General features: G+C 41.9%; 1 protein-coding gene across 1 annotated transcript in view; it reads left to right on the forward strand.

The window, feature by feature from the left end:
* The window catches only part of MYO18B (myosin XVIIIB), a 602,318-nt gene that overhangs the window by 189,921 nt on the left and 392,759 nt on the right, over window positions 1-19,638 (forward strand). The gene's annotated exons all lie outside the window — the stretch shown is intronic.

Below are 19,638 nucleotides of genomic sequence, written 5' to 3' on the forward strand. Positions count from 1 at the left end.
TTGTCAATAGTTGTCAACTTGATTGTTTGTTGTTATCTCCTGTTGGGTTAAATAGTGATCAGATAGAAAAAACATAAGCAATTGGCCTAGATGCGTAGTTGGTTTCCTAACACTGCAGAGTAATAGGCTTTTTTCAGCCTTATGCTATGTTTTCGCATGGCAAGTTTTTGGAAAACTGTTGCTGCAGTTTTTCAGCCAAAGCCATAAGTGTATTCAAAAGGAATGGGAAATATAAAGGAAGGAATTTACTTTATTCCTGCTGGATCCACATCTTGCTCTAGCTAAAAAACTGCAGTGGCTGCTTTTAAAAATAACTGCCATGTGAAGACCCAACCTTACAGAAAAGTGTCCCCCTTCCCGCTAATCCCTACCCCCTTTGAAAAAGTGACAAGAATGGCACAATTCTGCCAAAAAGTTGCAAATTCTTGCACAAATGAGCTTGGTGTAACAATGCATGGCTTTTGTACACAGAGAAAACTGGAGTAGAAACCAAAACCACAAAAAGGTCCAACAGCACTCCAGCAATGTGAAAGCAAATGTGCTTTATTTAACCATGTACCGTTTCAACAGCATCATGCTGTCTTTCTCAAGTATGTTCAAGTGATCACTGGTATTACATTATATAGGGTAAACAATCAAATATATCATAAAAGATCATAATACAATCATATAAAATTATTAAAAGTGCATATCACTCACAGTACATCTAAAATAATCATATAAATCCATACAACGGTGCAAATCATGTGAAACATGACAAGGGAATATCACAACTCTAGAGTATAAACCAGTTTCCAATTTCTTCTAGAGTATAAACCAGTTATTTCCTCAAGTTGTTTCTTCCTTATCCCATAACATCATGTCATGCAAATATATTGTAGGCGAGCTTGTTACCAAGCCGAGGGCTTGTGGATCTTATGATCACAGGTAAAATAGAATTTTTCACTATTCAGACTCATCCTGAGTTACATGGTAAAAGTAAAATAATTCCTACAGAGTATATGTATACAATATATATTACATACAGGCAGCCAACTTTAGCTTATTTTCTAGATATGTGGAAACTCAACGACAATTACAGAATTTTCTTTTAAATTAGAATTATTATCATTTGAATAATTTGAGTGATGCTACAATTGTGTTTATGTACTGTAAGGCTAGGTTCACACTGTGGAATCTCCGGGCAGAAAATTGCCGCCCGGAGATTCCGAGTCTGGCTAGGACCACACGGACACTGAAGTCTCCAATAGACTGCAATGTGTTCCGCGAGTATTTCCGCCTGAAGAATGAGCAACGCCATTTGTGATTTTCCGTTCACAAATTCCGCTTCACAAATACCGAAGTGTGAATTTGTGAACGGAAACCCATTCACTATACTATACATTTTAGTAAGCGGAATTTCTGCCTGCACTTTCAAAGCGGAATTGCACCTAGCCTAATACTTTAGATCATTGACAAAATATAACTAGCTACATTATGTGACTTAATATATTTTACTTTAAATATTTTAGTATATTTTGCCCATATCATGCACACTCACCATCACTAGGCCTATAGCACCATTTGTTTGATTCCAGTGCAGCTGCATCCATGAGTTTTATTACTCTTATCTGACCATGTGATAACCAGTCTCAATCTCTAAATCTCTTATTGCTTAATGGTCAGGACAGGATGTCAGTTATGGGTCTGACTTCCTGTAAACTACAAGAGTACAGCATCACCTACTAGATCTCTTCCAGCAGCTCACAGATCCCCCCCAATCCATCCTCGATTCCTGTTGGATCATCAGGAAATATAGTAAATATTCCCCTCTCCCGAGGCTCTTTTTACACATTGCATTTTTTGCTGCATTTTTAAAGTTTTTGATCGATTTTTCCTAAAATTGTGCTACTATTTTACTGCTTTTGTGGTGAGGGTGTAGGAAGGGCAGAGGGGATTAACCCTTAGGACAGATGGTATTAACCCTTTGTGTTCGTGACAGCAGGGCGTGGTTATCCTATACACCACCCGAGGTATAGCCAATGATTCCTAGGCCAGGCACGGGGCAAATAATCACCATGATGCAAGGTTATGGAACAACGGCTCTTTACTGAGGCAGACAAGGTGTTAAAGTAACAGCTCAGTTCAGGCCCAAGGAGATGCACAGTGAACTTGTCGGCTTGCTGGGACTTATAGTGAACTTGGACTGACTTGTGCAATCCACACTGAATTTAGTAATTTGACAGACTTGACTATCTTGACTAGACTTCTCCCCTGTATTTGTGCTTACCGCCAGGCTTTGACTTTCAACTGTAGGGGTTAACCAGTAGTAGATGCATGGCTGCTTGACTAGTCCTTAGGCCTCCCTCAGAAACACCAGACAACTACTCTGGTCTTCACTCCACTGTACCTCAGCTACTCTCTAGACTCAACTCCACTAGGCTAGCTCATTCCTGGTATATATGGGAGCAATTTGGAGGGATCCCATTGGTTACCAACAAGCCACCTGTTCACCTTACACCTTTCTTGGTAACATAACTCTTAGCAACAGTATTTAAATGCACAAGAACCTATTATTATAACTCACAGTACTATATTAACTCAGTTATAACTTTACACTGTAAAAGAGTCCTGAGGAGTGTGGGGCCATGGGACATGGACTGAATCCGCTTGATAGGACTGGCAGGGGTACAGAATGGCACATTCTGTATTGGGCCACCACACATTTGAGACAATTGCTGCAGAAACTGACAGAATGCAGTAGAAAAGTGGAAAAAATGCTGTTAAAGGTCAACATGTGAACCACAACCTAAAGACTTCAGATCTTTATAAAACACCGCAATTGTGACAACAGCTTAAATTACTTTTGCCTCTTGGCAATATTTATATAACAGAGAATATGCATGTACTGGAAATTGACTCAACATATTTATGAGTTTAATGAGTACATCTAGGTAACCTCCAGCACCGTCAGCTTATTTGGATGACCAGCTGGAGTGATCAAACTCCTGATCCTCAGCCAAAGGGTTCATGGAAAATGTAGGCTGCATTACAGAACCCACATTGTAGTGCATTTGTAAACCAAAATGGAGCCTACCCCCTGCATGCCATATCATAAAAAAAAAATATATATATATATATATATATATATAAAAAGCGAAAGGCACGTACAAGTACCTCTACTTTATTCACTAATAGCCTATACTGAACTATATGATGAAAAAAAAATCTCTAGAATGCTTTTGCTTTTTTAAGCAAAGCTATTGGTTGATAAAACAAACAGTTAGTGGGAAATATATGGTCTAGCTCTCATATTAGAAGTCAGTTCACTTTGTTGGACATGCCATAAGTTGATCATTCATGAAAGTCCAAATGCTGCCAACCCCACCAATTTACAGAATGGAGACAGATATCTAGCTTTGTAGCTCCATAACTGATTTTGCCTTCAAATCTACACTCCTGGTCCCACAGTGTGCAGGAAACTACAAAACAACCCCTGTAAGAATGCAGTCACACCATGTTTCAGAGATCTGGCTGCTGAATCTGGCTGGGAGATTTCAAAACCAGCCACTGCCATATCCAAGCTGAACCGGCACTGAATGCCTTTCATTTAGGTGTGTCACTGTCTGACACCGGTTGGCTAATTTTTGCCCCGTATCCAGTTTTGTAGCCGGACTGAAAACCATGGTATGTAGACTATCCAACTCCGGTTGGCTCATTCAAATGAATATAAATACGGTAGTGGCAGGTTTTGACATTTCCCTGCCGGATCATGTGACCGTATTAGCTAAATATGGTGTGAATGCACCCCAACTTAAATGAAGCTTTGTTGCAGTTAGTTTCCTGTCTAGCAGGTGGCCTGAGTAACTGTGCAGGTATAATGCTAGATGGGCTTCTTTCCCCTATTTTCAAGATCATTAAGCATTCCAGAGGTCAGATCAACAGTGATAAGAATGTTGTGGCACTTCCTAGTGATATGCAATAATGTTCATTTAGTAGGTATAGCCTTTAAAGTGCAATATGGGGGTCACTTAAAAGGGTCATTCAGGTTGGAAAAAACATAGCTGCTTTCTTCCAAAAACAGTGCCACATGTGTCCTTTTAGGTTGTAGTATTACAACTCTTTGCCATTAACTTCAATGAAACTGATCTGCAATACCACACACCACCTGAGGACAAGAGTGGTTCTATTTCTTGAAGAAAGCAGCTATGTTTTCCTAATCCTGGATCACCCATGTGCGAACTGCAAAATAATAAAAAGAGATGAGACAGGCTGTATATTTCCTTACCCAATGCAGTTAAGCTCTACTCTGTCCTTTACTCTGCCCTCTATTATCATCTATTATTTGTACAGTCTATTGATTAGAAATCTGCTTTGACTATTAATTAACCTCTCTGATCTTCCATATATGATGTGAAAAGAAAATCAATAGGTTTCAGCAGCATAATATAGAGTAAGCTTGTCTTCTCAGTGATGACTAGTTTACATTACGTATGTAGCTTTATGGGAAAGGACATATGTAAGCACTTTAATCTACTGTTAAATATTAGGAAGCACATCATCATCTGTAATCCTTCATTGTTATGCTATAATATAACATAAACAACTTTAAAGATATTGTAAGTAATAATGCAGGGCACCCATCAATAATGTATGCCTTCAGTCTTATAATACATCTTATCCATGACTCAATAGATTTCCTAATAGACAACTCACCACAACTTAACTGCTTAAGGAGTTTATATTACTCCACATGGTTTATTTTACGGAATTGAGTCTTGTAATCCTGCCCAAAAATCCATGCTGTAATAGACACTGTGTGCATTGTTATGATTGAGCCCCATCACTGTGTATTAAAACTTACATTTTTAGTAGATACAAGTTGTATATTATTGCATATACAGTGGGGAGAAAAGTATTTAGTCAGCCACCAATTGTGCAAGATAAATTAAAAAGATGAGAGAGGCCTGTAATTGTCATCATAGATAAATCTCAACTATGAGGGGAGAAGATGGCTAGAAGGGTGGAGGAGTGTTTAAACTAGGGACTAGAGGGAGGGAACCTATAACATAGAGGGGGAAGACAGTGTAGATGGAGAGGGGGGACTTAGTAATGTACCTGGGGGTGGAGCAGAGGGTGGTTAGAATAGTTAATACGAATAGGCTTCATAGGAAGAAAAAGAATACACCATTGAATTGCATGATGACTAATGCCAGAAGTCTAACCAATAAAACTGACGAACTGGAGTGGTTGATGTCTGAGGAAAATTATGACATAGTGGGTATAACAGAGAATTGGTTTAATGATAGCTGTGATTGGGCGGTCAAATTCAGGGTTATAGTCTATTCAGGAAGGATCAGACAAAACGGAAAGGGGGAGGAGTTTGTCTGTATGTGAAATCAAGTCTGAAGGCCGCACTGCGAGAGGATATATGGGAGGGAGACGATAGTGTGAAATCATTATGGGTAGAAATATATGGAGATAAAAATAATAAAATTCTGATAGGGGTTTGTTATAAGCCACCAAACATAATGGAAGAGGCAGAAGATCAATTACTGAGGCAAAATGATGTGATAATAATGGGGGACTTTAACTATCCTGATATAAACTGGGAGACTGAGACCTGTGAATCTCATAAAGGAAACAGGTTTCTGACTATAACTAAAGACAATTATCTGTCCCAAATGGTGCAGAGCCCGACCAGAGGGGGCGCCCTACTAGACTTAATGTTAACCAACAGACCTGACAGAGTAACTAATGTGCAGATAAAAGGACACCTGGGAAATAGTGATCATAATATACAGTAATACATTGTAACTTATTTTTCAATAAGGGAATCTCTCGAGGGGCCACAAAAACAATGAACTTTAGGAAGGCAAAGTTTGATCAGCTCAGAGAAGCCCTTAACAATATAAAATGGGATAATGTCCTCAAAAAGAAGAATACTGACACTAATTGGGAGACTTTTAAAGATATCTTAAATTATCACTGTAATAAATATATACCTTATGGGAATAAAAGGGTCAGAAATAAAAGAAAACCAATATGCACGAATAAAAACAGTAAAGGGGCAATAAAGGACAAAAATAAAGCATTTAAAATACTAAAACAGGAGAGCAGTGAAGAAGCATTAAAAAGCTATAGAGCAAAATGTAAAATATCTAAAAAAAAAAAAAAACAGATAAAAGCCTCAAAAATAGAGACAGAAAGACTCATTGCAAAAGAGAGTAAAACTAACCCCAAAATGTTCTTTAACTATATAAATATCAAAAAGGTAAAAAATGAAAGTGTGGGCCCCTTAAAAAATGATGAGGTAGAAATTATAAACGGGGATCAGGAAAAAGCTAATATATTAAACAAATTCTTCTCCACTGTGTTCACCAAGGAAAATTAAATGCTAGGTGAACTACAGTGTGATAAGGTAAACTCCCCAGTACAGGATACCTGTCTAACCCAGGAAGAAGTACAGTGCCGCCTACAAAAAATCAAAACAGACAAATCACCAGTTCCAGATGCCATTCACCCCCGTGTTCTAAAGGAATTAAGTAATGTTATAGAAAGACCCCTATTTTTAATATTCCGGGACTCTATAGTAACAGGGACTGTTCCCCAGGACTGGCGCATGGCAAATGTGGTACCAATATTTAAAAAGGGAACAAAAGGTGACCCAGGGAATTATAGGCCTGTTAGTTTAATCTCCGTTGTATGTAAATTGTTTGAGGGTTTTCTAAGAGATGCTATTTTGGAGTATCTTAATAAAAATAAACGTTTGACCCCATATCAGCATGGCTTTATGAGGGATCGGTCCAGTCAAACTAACCTGATCAGCTTTTATGAGGAGGTGAGCTCCAGACTGGACCAGGGGCAATCGCTGGATGTCCTATATCTGGATTTTTCCAAAGGATTTGATACGGTGCCTCATAAAAGGTTGGTGCATAAAATGAGAAGGCTGGGGCTGGGGGAGAATGTGTGTAAGTGGGTAAGTAACTTGCTCAGTGATAGGAAACAGGGGGGGGTTATTAATGGTACTTATTCTGATTGGGTGACTGTTACTAGTGGGGTAACACAGGGATCCATCTTGGGTCCTGTTCTGTTTAATATATTTATTAATGACCTTGTAGAGGGGTTGAATAGTAAAGTAACAATCTTTGCAGATGATACTAAACTCTGTAAAGCAGTAAACACTGTAGAGGACAGTGAACTGTTACAAATGGATCTGGATAGGTTGTAGGTTTGGGCTGGGAAGTGGCAAATGAGGTTCAACACTGATAAATGTAAGGTAATGCACATGGGGAGGAAAAATCCGGGCTGGGGTTCTGTATTAAATGGAAGAACACTTGGGAAGACTGACATGGAAAAGGACTTAGGAGTCTTAGTTAACAGTAAATTTAGCTGTAGTGACCAGTGCCAGTAAAATCATGGGGTGCATCAATAGGGGCATAGATGCCCACGACAAGGAAATAATTCTACCGCTGTACAAATCACTAGTCAGACCACACATGGTATACTGTGTACAGTACTGGGCACCAGTGTACAAGAAAGATATAGTGGAGCTGGAGAGTGTTCAAAGACGGGCAACCAGAGTAATACGGGGAATGGGAGGACTACAGTACCCAGAAAGATTATCAGAATTAGGGTTATTTAGTTTAGAAAAAAGAAGGCTTAGGGGAGACCTAATAACTATGTATAAATATATCAGGGGACAGTACAGAGATCTTTCCCATGATCTATTTATATCCAGGACTGTATCTATTACAAGGGGGCATCCTCTAAGTTTAGAGAAAAGAAGGTTTCTACACCAACACAGACAGGGGTTCTTTACTGTAAGAGCAGTGAGACTGTGGAATTCTCTGCCCGAGGAGGTGATCATGGGGAACTCAAAACGGGTCTGGATGCATTCTTTGAGAGTAATAACATCGCTGGTTACGTATACTAGATTTATAGGGACAGAATGTTGATCCAGGGATTTATTCTGACTGCCATATTTGGAGTTGGGAAGGAATTTTTACCTCTAGTATGAGGGTTTTTTGCCTTCCTCTGGATCAACTCAGGAGGGACTCATTACGGATATAGGTTGAACTTGATGGACTCTGTTTTCAACCTCATGAACTATGTTACTATGTTACTATGAGAGACAGAATGGGGGAAAATAATACTGGAAATCACATTGTAAGATTTATAATGAATTCATTGGTAAATTCCTCGGTAAAATAAGTATTTGGTCACCTACAAACAAGCAAGATTTCTGGCTCTCACAGACCTGTAACTTCTTCTTTAAGAATCTCATCTGTCATCCACTTGTTACCTGTATTAATGGCACCTGTTTGAACTTGTTATCAGTATAAAAGACACCTGTCCACAACCTCAAACAGTCACACTCCAAACTCTACTATGGCCAATTGTAGACCTGCACCAGGCTGGGAAGACTAAATCTGCAATAGGAAAAGCAGCTTGTTGTGAAGAAATCAACTGTGGGAACAATTATTAGGAAATGGAAGACATACAAGACCACTGATAATCTCCCTCGATCTGAGGCTCCCTCGATCTGAGGCACCTCCCCCGTGGTTTCAAAATGATCACAAGAACGGTGAGCAAAAATCCCAGAACCACATGGAGGGACCTAGTGAATGATCTGCAGAGAGCTGGGACCAAAGTAACAAAGGCTACCATCAGTAGCACACTACGTCGCCAGGGACTCAAATCATGCAGTGCCAGACGTGTCCCCCTGCTGAAGCCAGTACATGTCCGGGCCCATCTGAAGTTTGCTAGAGAGCACTTGGATGATCCAGAAGAGGACTGGGAGAATGTCATATGGTTGGATGAAACCAAAGTAGAACTTTTTGGTAAAAACTCTAATCGTCGTATTTGGTGGAGAAAGAATGCTGAGTTGCATCCAGAGAACTCCATACCTACTATGAATAAATGGGGCCATGTATCGTGAGATTTTGAGTGAAAACCTCCTTTCATCAGCAAGGGCATTCAGAATGAAACATGGCTGGGTCTTTTAGCAGGACAATGATCCCAAACACACTGCCCGGGCAACAAAGGAGTGGCTTTGTTTGAAGCATTTCAAGGTCCTGGAGTGGCCTAGCCAGTCTCCAGATCTCAACCCCATAGAAAACCTTCGGAGGGAGTTGAATGTACGTGTTGCCCCGCAACAGCCCCAAAACATCACTGCTCTAGAGGAGATCTACATGGAGGAATGGGCTAAAATACCATAATAGTGTGTGTAAAAACCTTGTGAAGACTTACAGAAAACGTTTGACCTCTGTCATTGCCAACAAAGGGTATATAACAAAGTATTGAGATAAACTTTTGTTACTGACCAAATACTTATAAAAATGTGATTTTATGGATTTTTTTTTTTTCATTATGTCTATCATAGTTGAGGTATACCTATGATGAAAATTACAGGCCTCTCTCCTCTTTTTAAGTGGGAGAACTTGCACAATTGGTGGCTGACTAAATACTTTTTTGCCCCACTGTATGTATAAAAGTACAGATAGCAATTTTGGAAAGTAAAATGTACATTATGCACAAATGTACACTGCTCAAAAAAATAAAGGGAGCACTTGGAAACAACACAATGTAACTCTAAGTCAATCACACTTCTGTGAAATCACACTGTCCACTCAGAAAGCAACACTGATTGACAATCAATTTCCCATGCTGTTTTATAAATGTAACAGACAACAGATGGAAATTATAGGCAATTAGCAAGACACCCCCAATAAAGTAGTGGTTCTGCAGGTGGTGACCACAGACCACTTCTCAGTTTCTATGTTTACTGGATGATATTTTGGTCACTTTTCAATGCTGGCGGTGCTTTCACTCTAGTGGCAGCATGAGACGGAGTCTACAACCCACACAAGTGGCTCAGGTAGTGCAGCTCATCCAGGAAGGTAAATCAATGCGATCTGTGGCAAGAAGGTTTGCTGTATCTGTCAGCGTAGTGTCCAGAGCATGGAGGCGCTACCAGGAGATAGGCCAGTACATCAGGAGACGTGGAGGAGGCCGTAGCAGCAGGACCGCTACCTCCACCATTGTGCAAGGAGGAGCACTGCCAGAGCCCTGCAAAATGACCTCCAGCAGGTCACAAATGTGCATGCGTCCACTGAAACGTTTAAAAACAGACTCCATGAGGGTGGTATGAGGGCCTGACGTCCACAGGTGGGGGTTGTGCTTACAGCACAACACTTTGCAGGATGTTTGGCATTTGGCAGAGAACACCAAATTCGCCACTGGCGCCCTGTGCTCTTCACAGATGAAAGCAGGTTCACACTGTGCAAATGTGACAGATGTGACAGAGTCTGGAGATGCCGTGGATTACGTTCTGCTGCCTGCAACATCCTCCAGCATCACCGGTTTGGCGGTGGGTCAGTGATGGTGTGGGGTGGCATTTCTTGGAGGGCCGCACAGCCCTCCACATGCTTGCCAGTGGTAGCCTGACTGCTATTAGGTACCAAGATGAGATCCCAGGACCCCTTGTGAGACCGTATGCTGGTGCAGTTGGCCCTGGGTTCCTCCTAATGCAAAACAATGCTAGACTTCCTGTGGCTAGAGAGTATCAGCAGTTCCTGCAAGAGGAAGGCATTGATGCTATGGACTGGCCCGCCCGTTCCCCAGAACTGAATCCAATTGAGCACATCTGGGACATCATGTCTCGCTCCATCCACTAATGCCACGTTGCACCACAGACTGTCCAGGAGTTGCCACCTCATCAGGAGCATGCCCAGGCGTTGTAGGGAGGTCATACGGGCACGTGGAGGCCATACACACTACTGAGCCTCATTTTGACTTGTTTTAAGGACAATACATCAAAGTTGGATCAGCCTGTAGTGTGGTTTTTCCACTTTGATTTTGAGTGTGACTCCATATCCAGACCTCCATGGGTTGATAAATGTGATTTCCATGGATAATTTTTGTGTGATTTTGTTGTCAGCACATTCAACGAAAATTTCAAGACGAAAGTATTTCTTACAGTTAGTTCATTCATTCAGATCTAGGATGTGTTATCTTAGTGTTCGCTTTATTTTTTTGAGCAGTGTATGTTAGAATTTAAGTGTAGTTATACTTCAATGCTATACTGTGAAAAAAGTAGCTATGGGGTTCTACCCCGAAAATGTTTTATTGAAAATGCTTCTGTGAGAATTCTGAAAGCTTAATTTGAAAACTGTAAGATAAACTTATATTACCTCTGGACATCTCTGTTTATCATCATTGTTTGCAGATATGCTAAAATGCACTAAACTCTATTTAAACCATCTGCAAGGTGCAGAGTTGATCCATTCATGAAAATGTCCCCAGTTATTCTGTGGAGTGTTGGAAATGCCAATTGTAAACCCCAGCCTCTCTGTCTAAACATCAGACCTACCTACTTCAATTTATAATTGATTACAGAAACTAGGAGTAGGATAAATCTATATAAAAGTACCCCATACTAAACCATGATAGACATGTTCCAATAATGTACAGTTTGTAACATGTTATAATTTGATGTTCCTTGTAAAAGTAACCTTAAATAGGCATTATCAGATACAAAAATGTGTATATGTTATACATCTTGGCAAAACATTAACCTTTCTAATATACTTCAAAAGAAAATGTTGTTTCGTTTTTATTGAAATCATGGCTTATAAAATCATGTCTTTGTCCATGCCTATGCTTTTGCTTGGACAAAGTCCAGTAAGTGAGGGTGAGCTAGCACTCCTCTGTGCTCTCTCCTGCCTGATAGCACTCCTCTGTGCTGTCTCCTGCCTGATAAAACTCCTCTGTGCTCTCTTCTGTCTGATAGGACTCCTCTGTGCTCTCTCCTGTCTGATTGCACTCCTCTGTGGTCTCTCCTGTCTGATAGCACTCCTCTGTGCTCTCTCCTGCCTGATAGGACTCCTCTGTGCTCTCTCCTGTCTGATAGCACTCCTCTGTGCTCTCTTCTGTCTGATAGATCTCCCCTGTGCTCTCTCCTGTCTGATAAGATTCCTCTGTGGTCTCTCCTGTCTGATAGTACTCCTCTGTGCTCTCTCCTGTCTGATACCACTCCTATGTGCTCTCTCCTGTCTGATAGTACTCCACTGTGATCTCTCCTGTCTTATAGTACTCCTCTGTGCTCTCTCCTGTCTGATAGGACTCCTCTGTGCGCTCCCCAGTCTGATAGCACTCCCCTGTGCTCTCTCCTGTCTGATAAGATTCCTCTGTGGTCTCTCCTGTCTGATAGTACTCCTCTGTGCTCTCTCCTGTCTGATGCCACTCCTCTGTGCTCTCTCCTATCTGATAGCACTCCTCTGTGCTCTCTCCAGTCTTATAGTACTCCTCTTTGCTATCTCCTGTCTGATAGTACTCCTCTGTGCTCTCTCCTGTCTGATAGTACTCCTCTGTGCTCTCTCCTGTCTGATAGCACTCCTCTGTGCTCTCTCCTGTCTGATAGCACTCCTCTGTGCTCTCTCCTGTCTGATAGCACTCCTCTGTGCTTTCTCCTGACTGACAGCAGTCCTCTGTGCTCTCTCCTGTCTGATAACACTACTCTGTGCTCTCTCCTGTCTGATAGCACTACAGCACTACTCTGTGCTCTCTCCTGTCTGATAGTACTCCTCTGTGCTCTTTCCTGTTTGATAGTACTCCACCGTACTCTCTCCTGTCTGACAGTACTCCTCTGTGCTCTCCCCTGTCTGATAGCACTCCTCTGTGCTCTCCCCTGTCTGATAGCACTCATTTGTGCTCTCTCCTGTCTGATAGTACTCCTCTGTGCTCTCTCCTCTGTCTGATAGTACTCCTCTGTGTTGTCTCCTGTCTGTTAGTACTCCTCTGTGCTCTCTCCTGTCTGATAGTACTCCTCCGTGCTCTCTCCTATCTGATAGTATTCCTCTGTGCTCTCTCCTGTCTAATAGAACTCCTCTGTGCTCTCTCCTGTCTGATAGCACTCCTCTGTGCTCTCTCCTGTCTGATAGGACTCCTCTGTGTTCTCTCCAGTCTGATAGCACTCCTCTGTGCTCTCTCCTGTCTGATAGAACTCCTTTTAGCTCCCTCCTGTCTGATAGGACTCCTCTGTGCTCTCTCCTGTCTGATAGCACTCCTCTGTGCTCTCTCTGGTCTGATAGCACTCCTCTGTGCTCTCTTCAGTCTGATAGTACTCCTCTGTGCTCTCTCCTGTCTGATAGTACTCCTTTTTGCTCTTTCCTGTTTGATAGTACTCCACTGTGCTCTCTCCTGTCTGATAGTACTCCTCTGTGCTCTCCCCTGTCTAATAGCACTCCTCTGTGCTCTCTCCTGTCTGATAGCACTCCTCTGTGCTCTCTCTGGTCTGATAGCACTCCTCTGTGCTTTCTACTGTTTGATAGTATTCCTCTGTGCTCTCTCCTGTCTGATAGTATTCCTCTGTGCTCTCTCCTGTCTTATAGTACTCCTCTGTGCTCTCTCCTGTCTGATAGGTCTCTTCTGTGCTCTCTCCTGTCTGATAGCACTCCTCTGTGCTCTCTCCTGTCTCATAGCACTCCTCTGTGCTCTCTCCTGTCTGATAGGACTCCTCTGTGCTCTCTCCTGTCTGATAGGTCTCTTCTGTGCTCTCTCCTGTCTGATAGTACTCCTTTTTGCTCTTTCCTGTTTGATAGTACTCCACTGTGCTCTCTCCTGTCTGATAGTACTCCTCTGTGCTCTCTCCTGTCTGATAGTACTCCTTTTTGCTCTTTCCTGTTTGATAGTACTCCACTGTGCTCTCTCCTGTCTAATAGCACTCCTCTGTTCTCTACCCTGTCTGATAGTACTCCTCTGTGCTTTCTCCTGTATGATAGCACTACTCTGTGCTCTCTCCTGTCTGATAGTATTCCTCTGTGCTCTCTCCTGTCTGATAGTACTCTTCTGTGCTTTCTCCTATCTGATAGTATTCCTCTGTGCTCTCTTCTTATAGGGCTCCTCTGTGTTTTCTCCTGTCTGATAGCACTCCTCTGTGCTCTCTTCTGTCTGATAGGTCTCTTCTGTGCTCTCTCCTGTCTGATAGTACTCCTCTGTGCTCTCTCCTGTCTCATAGCACTCCTCTGTGCTCTCTCCTGTCTGATAGGACTCCTCTGTGCTCTCTCCTGTCTGATAGCACTCCTCTGTGATATTTCCTGTCTGATAGGACTCCTCTGTGCTCTCTCCTGCCCTATCAGAGAGGAGAGAACATAGAGGAGTGCTAACCCATCCTCACTTATCCGGTACTCTTACCCAGGACAGCTCCGAATCACCAGACGTGTGTGCAGAGCATTAGCTTCCAATTTGCCCCCTCCGGTTTTCTGCCCCTAAGTAGCCTCAAGTGAGAGCATGTTATGTGCTGATGAAAAAAGATCACATATTGTTCAGTTTAAAACCTTTGAACCGAGTACATAACTACAAAGCATTGGGCTTATTTAAAATTCTTAGGTATAACATTTCAACAAAAATGTTCTTATAAAAAAAAAAGTTAAAAAAGTTTTGAACATGTGCTTCCCCTCCCCCCTCCCCCAGCATTTACTAGATCCATGCAAAAGGGTAAAGGTACACTTACCTGCGTAAGCATAAAATCCTAAATTCTTGCCTGTATCTACCCATATAGCTATGCCACTTATTAAGACATCCCTTTCCACATGCCCAATTTGGTGCCCCCTGCTTTGAAACCCCCTCAGCCTGTCCATGTACATTCACCTGAATTGCCTGCATGTATTACTACAACAAATATCTGTCTGCAGCTGTGGCATGTCACTCATCATCTGCCAAAGGGGTTGTCAGAGTGAGACTCTCCCTTTCAAGGTTTTGTCTAGAAAAGTGCTTTAAATACTTAGCACTTGCCATTATGTAGACATTTATAGGCATTATATTGACTTATATTTATTAAATATTAAACAATCTCCTGCTCCCACTTTATGTAGCTTGTAACTATATGCTGTAGAACAGTACTGTCCCAATGCAGTTCTGTGTACATAGGTTATGTGGATACCTTGAAGCCCTTTAAATTTGTGCATTATTTGTTTTATGGTGAATTTGTATGTCATTTTTCATGAAGAAGATATACCATGAATATGTAGCAGCCACAAAACTGTTTGTATACAGTTTATATATCAATGTTGCACGTGACACTGCCAGACCTCAGTTCTATTCTGGTCACCACTATCGTATTCACAAGTATAATCTGTCCAAAACTCTGCCGAAAACCCTCTTTCTAACTATTATAATTAATTAAGGCTATCCATAAATGATGTATCTGCTATTCACACACAAGTGGACAGTAACTTGTACATAACATTCATTATTTACAACATGAGTAAGAAGAAAAACAAAATATGAAGCTCCATAAAGTTTATGAATAGCTGTTTTATCTGAGTGATGAATCTCATGAGACAGAGACATTATGCAGAATAACATTAAGCAAATGTGTCTAGAGCCATAAAGATGGCACTATGTCTTCCAAACTATATAAAAGGCAACTTGGAAAAAAAAATAGATTTAAGTGGTGCCAGGGAGCAGAGACTGAAGTCATTATTGAGCCTTCCCTTATTTATGACTCTGCTTGACAGATTGGTAAGGACACATAAATATGCAAAACACTTGAAAGTCTCCTTAGGTGACTAACATCTTCCATGATAGATGTTGATCAGTTATTAGGTTAGAAAAAAAAGAAACACACTAGATTGTATTGTCTGAAAGATGGGGGGGGGGGGGGGGTGTATAAAAATAAGGTTATATATGGCATAGGGATTGTACTGCACTAACAGAAATATTTGGATGCAGGAACACGTGGGAACTGAGTTCCTGCACTTTTCCACAGCAGGAACACCGTTCCCTTTAGCAGAAATCCTGCAGGACCAGTTTTTTTTTAGTGGCAATCTTGGGTGAGTTCCCACACTTTTATTTTCCCAGGACTTAAAGGGGTATTGCAGGCAAAACCTTTTTTTATATATATCAACTGGCTCCGGAAAGTTAAACAGATTTGTAAATTACTTCTATTAAAAAATCTTAATCCTTCCAATAGTAATTAGCTTCTGAAGTTTTCTGTCTAACTGCTCAATGATGATGTCACGTCCCGGGAGCTGTGCATGATGGGAGAATATCCCCATAGGAACTGCACAGCTCCCGGGACGTGAGTCATCAGAAAGCAGTTAGACAAAAAACAACAACTCAACTTCAGAAGCTAATAACTATTGGAAGGATTAAGATTTTTTAATAGAAGTAATTTACAAATCCGTTTAACTTTCCGGACCCAGTTGATATATAAAAAAAAGTTTTGGCCTGGAATACCCCTTTAACCTCTGCTTGTATGGTGACCTATAGCATGTAGGCTACACTGGTATGGTCAGCTTAAATGTACAATGTATAATGATGTGTAATATCTGCACTAGTTTCTGATCTGTTTTCGTAAACAGTTGTATATTTTGTTTCTATCCTGTTTTGCAAGTTTTTTTTTACATTGTTTTACTTGCTGTTTAAATCAGTTTTAACACATGCTTCTGCTTTCAGTAAAATCTTAAATCTCATAGTAAATGACAATAAACTATGAAAATGCAAGTACCGTATTTATCGGGGTATACCACACACCGGCCTATAACACGCACCCTCATTTTACCAAGGATATTTGGTTAAAAAAGTTTTTTACCCAAATATCCATGGTAAAATGAGGGTGCGTGTGTATACCCCGATACACCCCCAGGAAAGGCAGGGGGAGAGAGGCCGTCGCTGCCCGCTTCTCTCCCCCTGCCTTTCCTGGGGTCTAGAGCCCTGCTGCCGGCCCTTCTCTCCCCCTGGCTATCGGCGCCGCTGCCCGTTCTGTCCCCCTGACTATCGTACCGGCGCCCCATTGCTGGCGCCGATAGCCAGGGGGAGAGAAGTGGCGCCGACAGCCAGGGGGAGAGAAAGGGCAGCGGCACCCATTGCCGGCGCCGCTGCCCCATTGCCTCCCCCCATCCCCGGTGGCACAATTACCTGTTGCCGGGGTCGAGTCCGCGCTGCTGCAGGCCACCGGCGTGCGTCCCCTGCGTCGTTGCTATGCGCGGCACGGCGCATGATGTCAGTGCGCCGTGCATGGGGGATGGGGGGAGGCAACGGGGCAGCGGTGCCGGCAATGGGTGCCGCTGCCCCTTCTCTCCCCCTGGCTGTCGGCGCCGCTTCTCTCTCCCTGGCTATCGGCGCCGACAATGGGGCGCCGGTACCGATAGTCAGGGGGACAGAACGGGCAGCGGCGCCGATAGCCAGGGGGAGAGAAGGGCCGGCAGCAGGGCTCTAGACCCCCAGGAAAGGCAGGAGGAGAGAAGCGGGCAGCGACGGCCTCTCTCCCCCTGCCTTTCTTGGGGGTGTATCGGCGTATAACACGCACATAGACTTTAGGCAAAAAATTTTAGCCTAAAAAGTGCGTGTTATACGCCGATATATATGGTATCTATAGTGGTCTAGTCCTTTCAACAGACAGGTATGGAATCAACCAGACAGCATCTTTCACTTTTAGCACCCACATTTCCCACAAGCATGGTTAGTATTAAGGTACACAACTGACCCCAAGATGGGTGTTCTGATGTGGTCTAGTAAACGGGTCTCTGGATTTCTCCTTGGAGGAGTGGAAGAAGACACATTGGGGGTAGCTGGAGGTATGGTTGCCATGGGCAATGTAAACAGTCAGTGGAAATGGGCTGGGCAGGGAAGAAGAGAAAGACTGAAGTTTTGGGCTTATGTCCTAGGGCAATTGTCTGGCAGGTTCAGATATGCAATACTAAGGAAAAAACGTGAACATAGCCAGATAAGCCCAGGGTTGAGTTAAGCCAGGTATGAACGATGTACAATACAATGAGATGAGAGTCAAATGAACCAAGGTAATGAGTAACGGTGGTCAGGTATGTTCAGGATGCAGTACACTGGACAATATAAAAACTTGGAAAGTTTAGAATTGGGCGACTATAGTAAGGCAGGGTTCAGAATGGGGAATTTCGTCAGGGTGCCCAGAGATTCTGAGAACAGAATTTTTCGGTAAACCTAGCCTTAGGCTCAAGGTCAAACACAAGTAGAAGCTCTGACATGATACTCATTGTGTGCATAGAAGAAATGTCATTGGACCATGGACTGGTGGGTACGTGACAAAACATGATAGCACTGTGCACTCAAAGACAACTTATTTTTTGGCTCTATCATTTAAAGGGGTACTCCGGTGGAAAACTTTTTATCTTTTTTTAAAATCAACTGGTGCCAGAAAGTTAAACAGATTTGTAAATTACTTCTATTTAAAAATCTTAAAGGGGTACTCCGGTGAAAACCTTTTTTCTTTCAAATCAACTGATGGCAGAAAGTTAAACATATTTGTAAATTACTTTTATTAAAAAATCTTAATCCTTCCTGTACTTATTAGCTGCTGAATACTACAGAGGAAATGCTTTTCTTTTTGGAATGCTCTCTGATGACATCACGAGCACAGTTCTCTCTGCTGACGTTATTATAATAATAATACTAATAATAATGCTTCATTTATTGTTGTCCTTAGTGGGATTTGAACCCAAGTCCCCAGCACTGCAAGGCAGCAGTGCTAACCACTGAGCCACCATGCTGCCCTTAGTATACATCTGCTATGCATCTGCTATGCATGGTTGGTAAATGGACAGAGATGTCAGCAGAGAGCACTGTGCTCGTGATGTCATCAGTGTTCCAAAAAGAAAGGAATTTCCTCTGTAGCATTCAGCAGCTAATAAGTACTGGAAGGATTAAGATTTTTTAATAGAGGTAAATTACAAATACGTTTAACTTTCTGCCACCAGTTGATTTAAAAGAAAAAAGGTTTTCACCGGAGTACCCCTTTAACCCTTCCAGTACTTATCAGCTGCTGTATGCTCCAGAGTAAGTTCTTTTCTTTTTGAGTTTCTTTTCTGTCTGACCACAGTGCTCTCTGCTGACACCTCTGTCCATGTCAGGAACTGTCCAGACTACAAGAAAATCTACATAGCAAACCTCTCCTGCTCTGGAAATTCCTGACATGGTCAGAGGTGTCAGCAGAGAGCACTGTGGTAAGACAGTAAATAAATTTAAAAAGAAAAGAAATTCCTGTGGAGCATACAGCAGCTGATAAGTACTGGAAGGATTAAGATTTTTAAATAGAAGAAATTTACAAATCTGTTTTACTTTCTGGCACCAGTTGATTAAAAAAAATGGTTTTCCACCGGAGTACCCCTTTAATGCTACATTGTAATGGTCCATGGTTTGTCAGCAGAATGTTGAGTAAGCTGGGGAGTAACCATAGGGAATATGCAGGTAGCAGCTGAACTGGAGCCTGTCATTTGTTACATTTTACAAGTGATCTCTTTTCTTGTCATTCATGACATTTTTACACTTGATTATCTCAACTGTTCTTTATCTACAGTCCATTACTCTTTATAGCCTGTAAACTTTTATAGTCAGGAAACTATTATCCGTATCAGTTTCAATATTCTGGAGTGTACATTTGTATTGTATGTAGAGCTTTTTAGACTCCCACAGTTACATTGCTGATTGTACACTGCTCAAAAAAATAAATAAATAAAGGGAACACTTAAACAACACAATGTAACTCCAAGTCAATCACACTTCTGTGAAATCACACTGTCCACTCAGGAAGCAACACTGATTGACAATCAATTTCACATGCTGTTGTGCAAACGGAACAGACAACAGGTGGAAATTATAGGCAATTAGCAAGACACCTCC

Source organism: Hyla sarda, chromosome 1 (genome assembly GCF_029499605.1).
Source record: "Hyla sarda isolate aHylSar1 chromosome 1, aHylSar1.hap1, whole genome shotgun sequence".
Classification (NCBI taxonomy): domain Eukaryota; kingdom Metazoa; phylum Chordata; class Amphibia; order Anura; family Hylidae; genus Hyla; species Hyla sarda.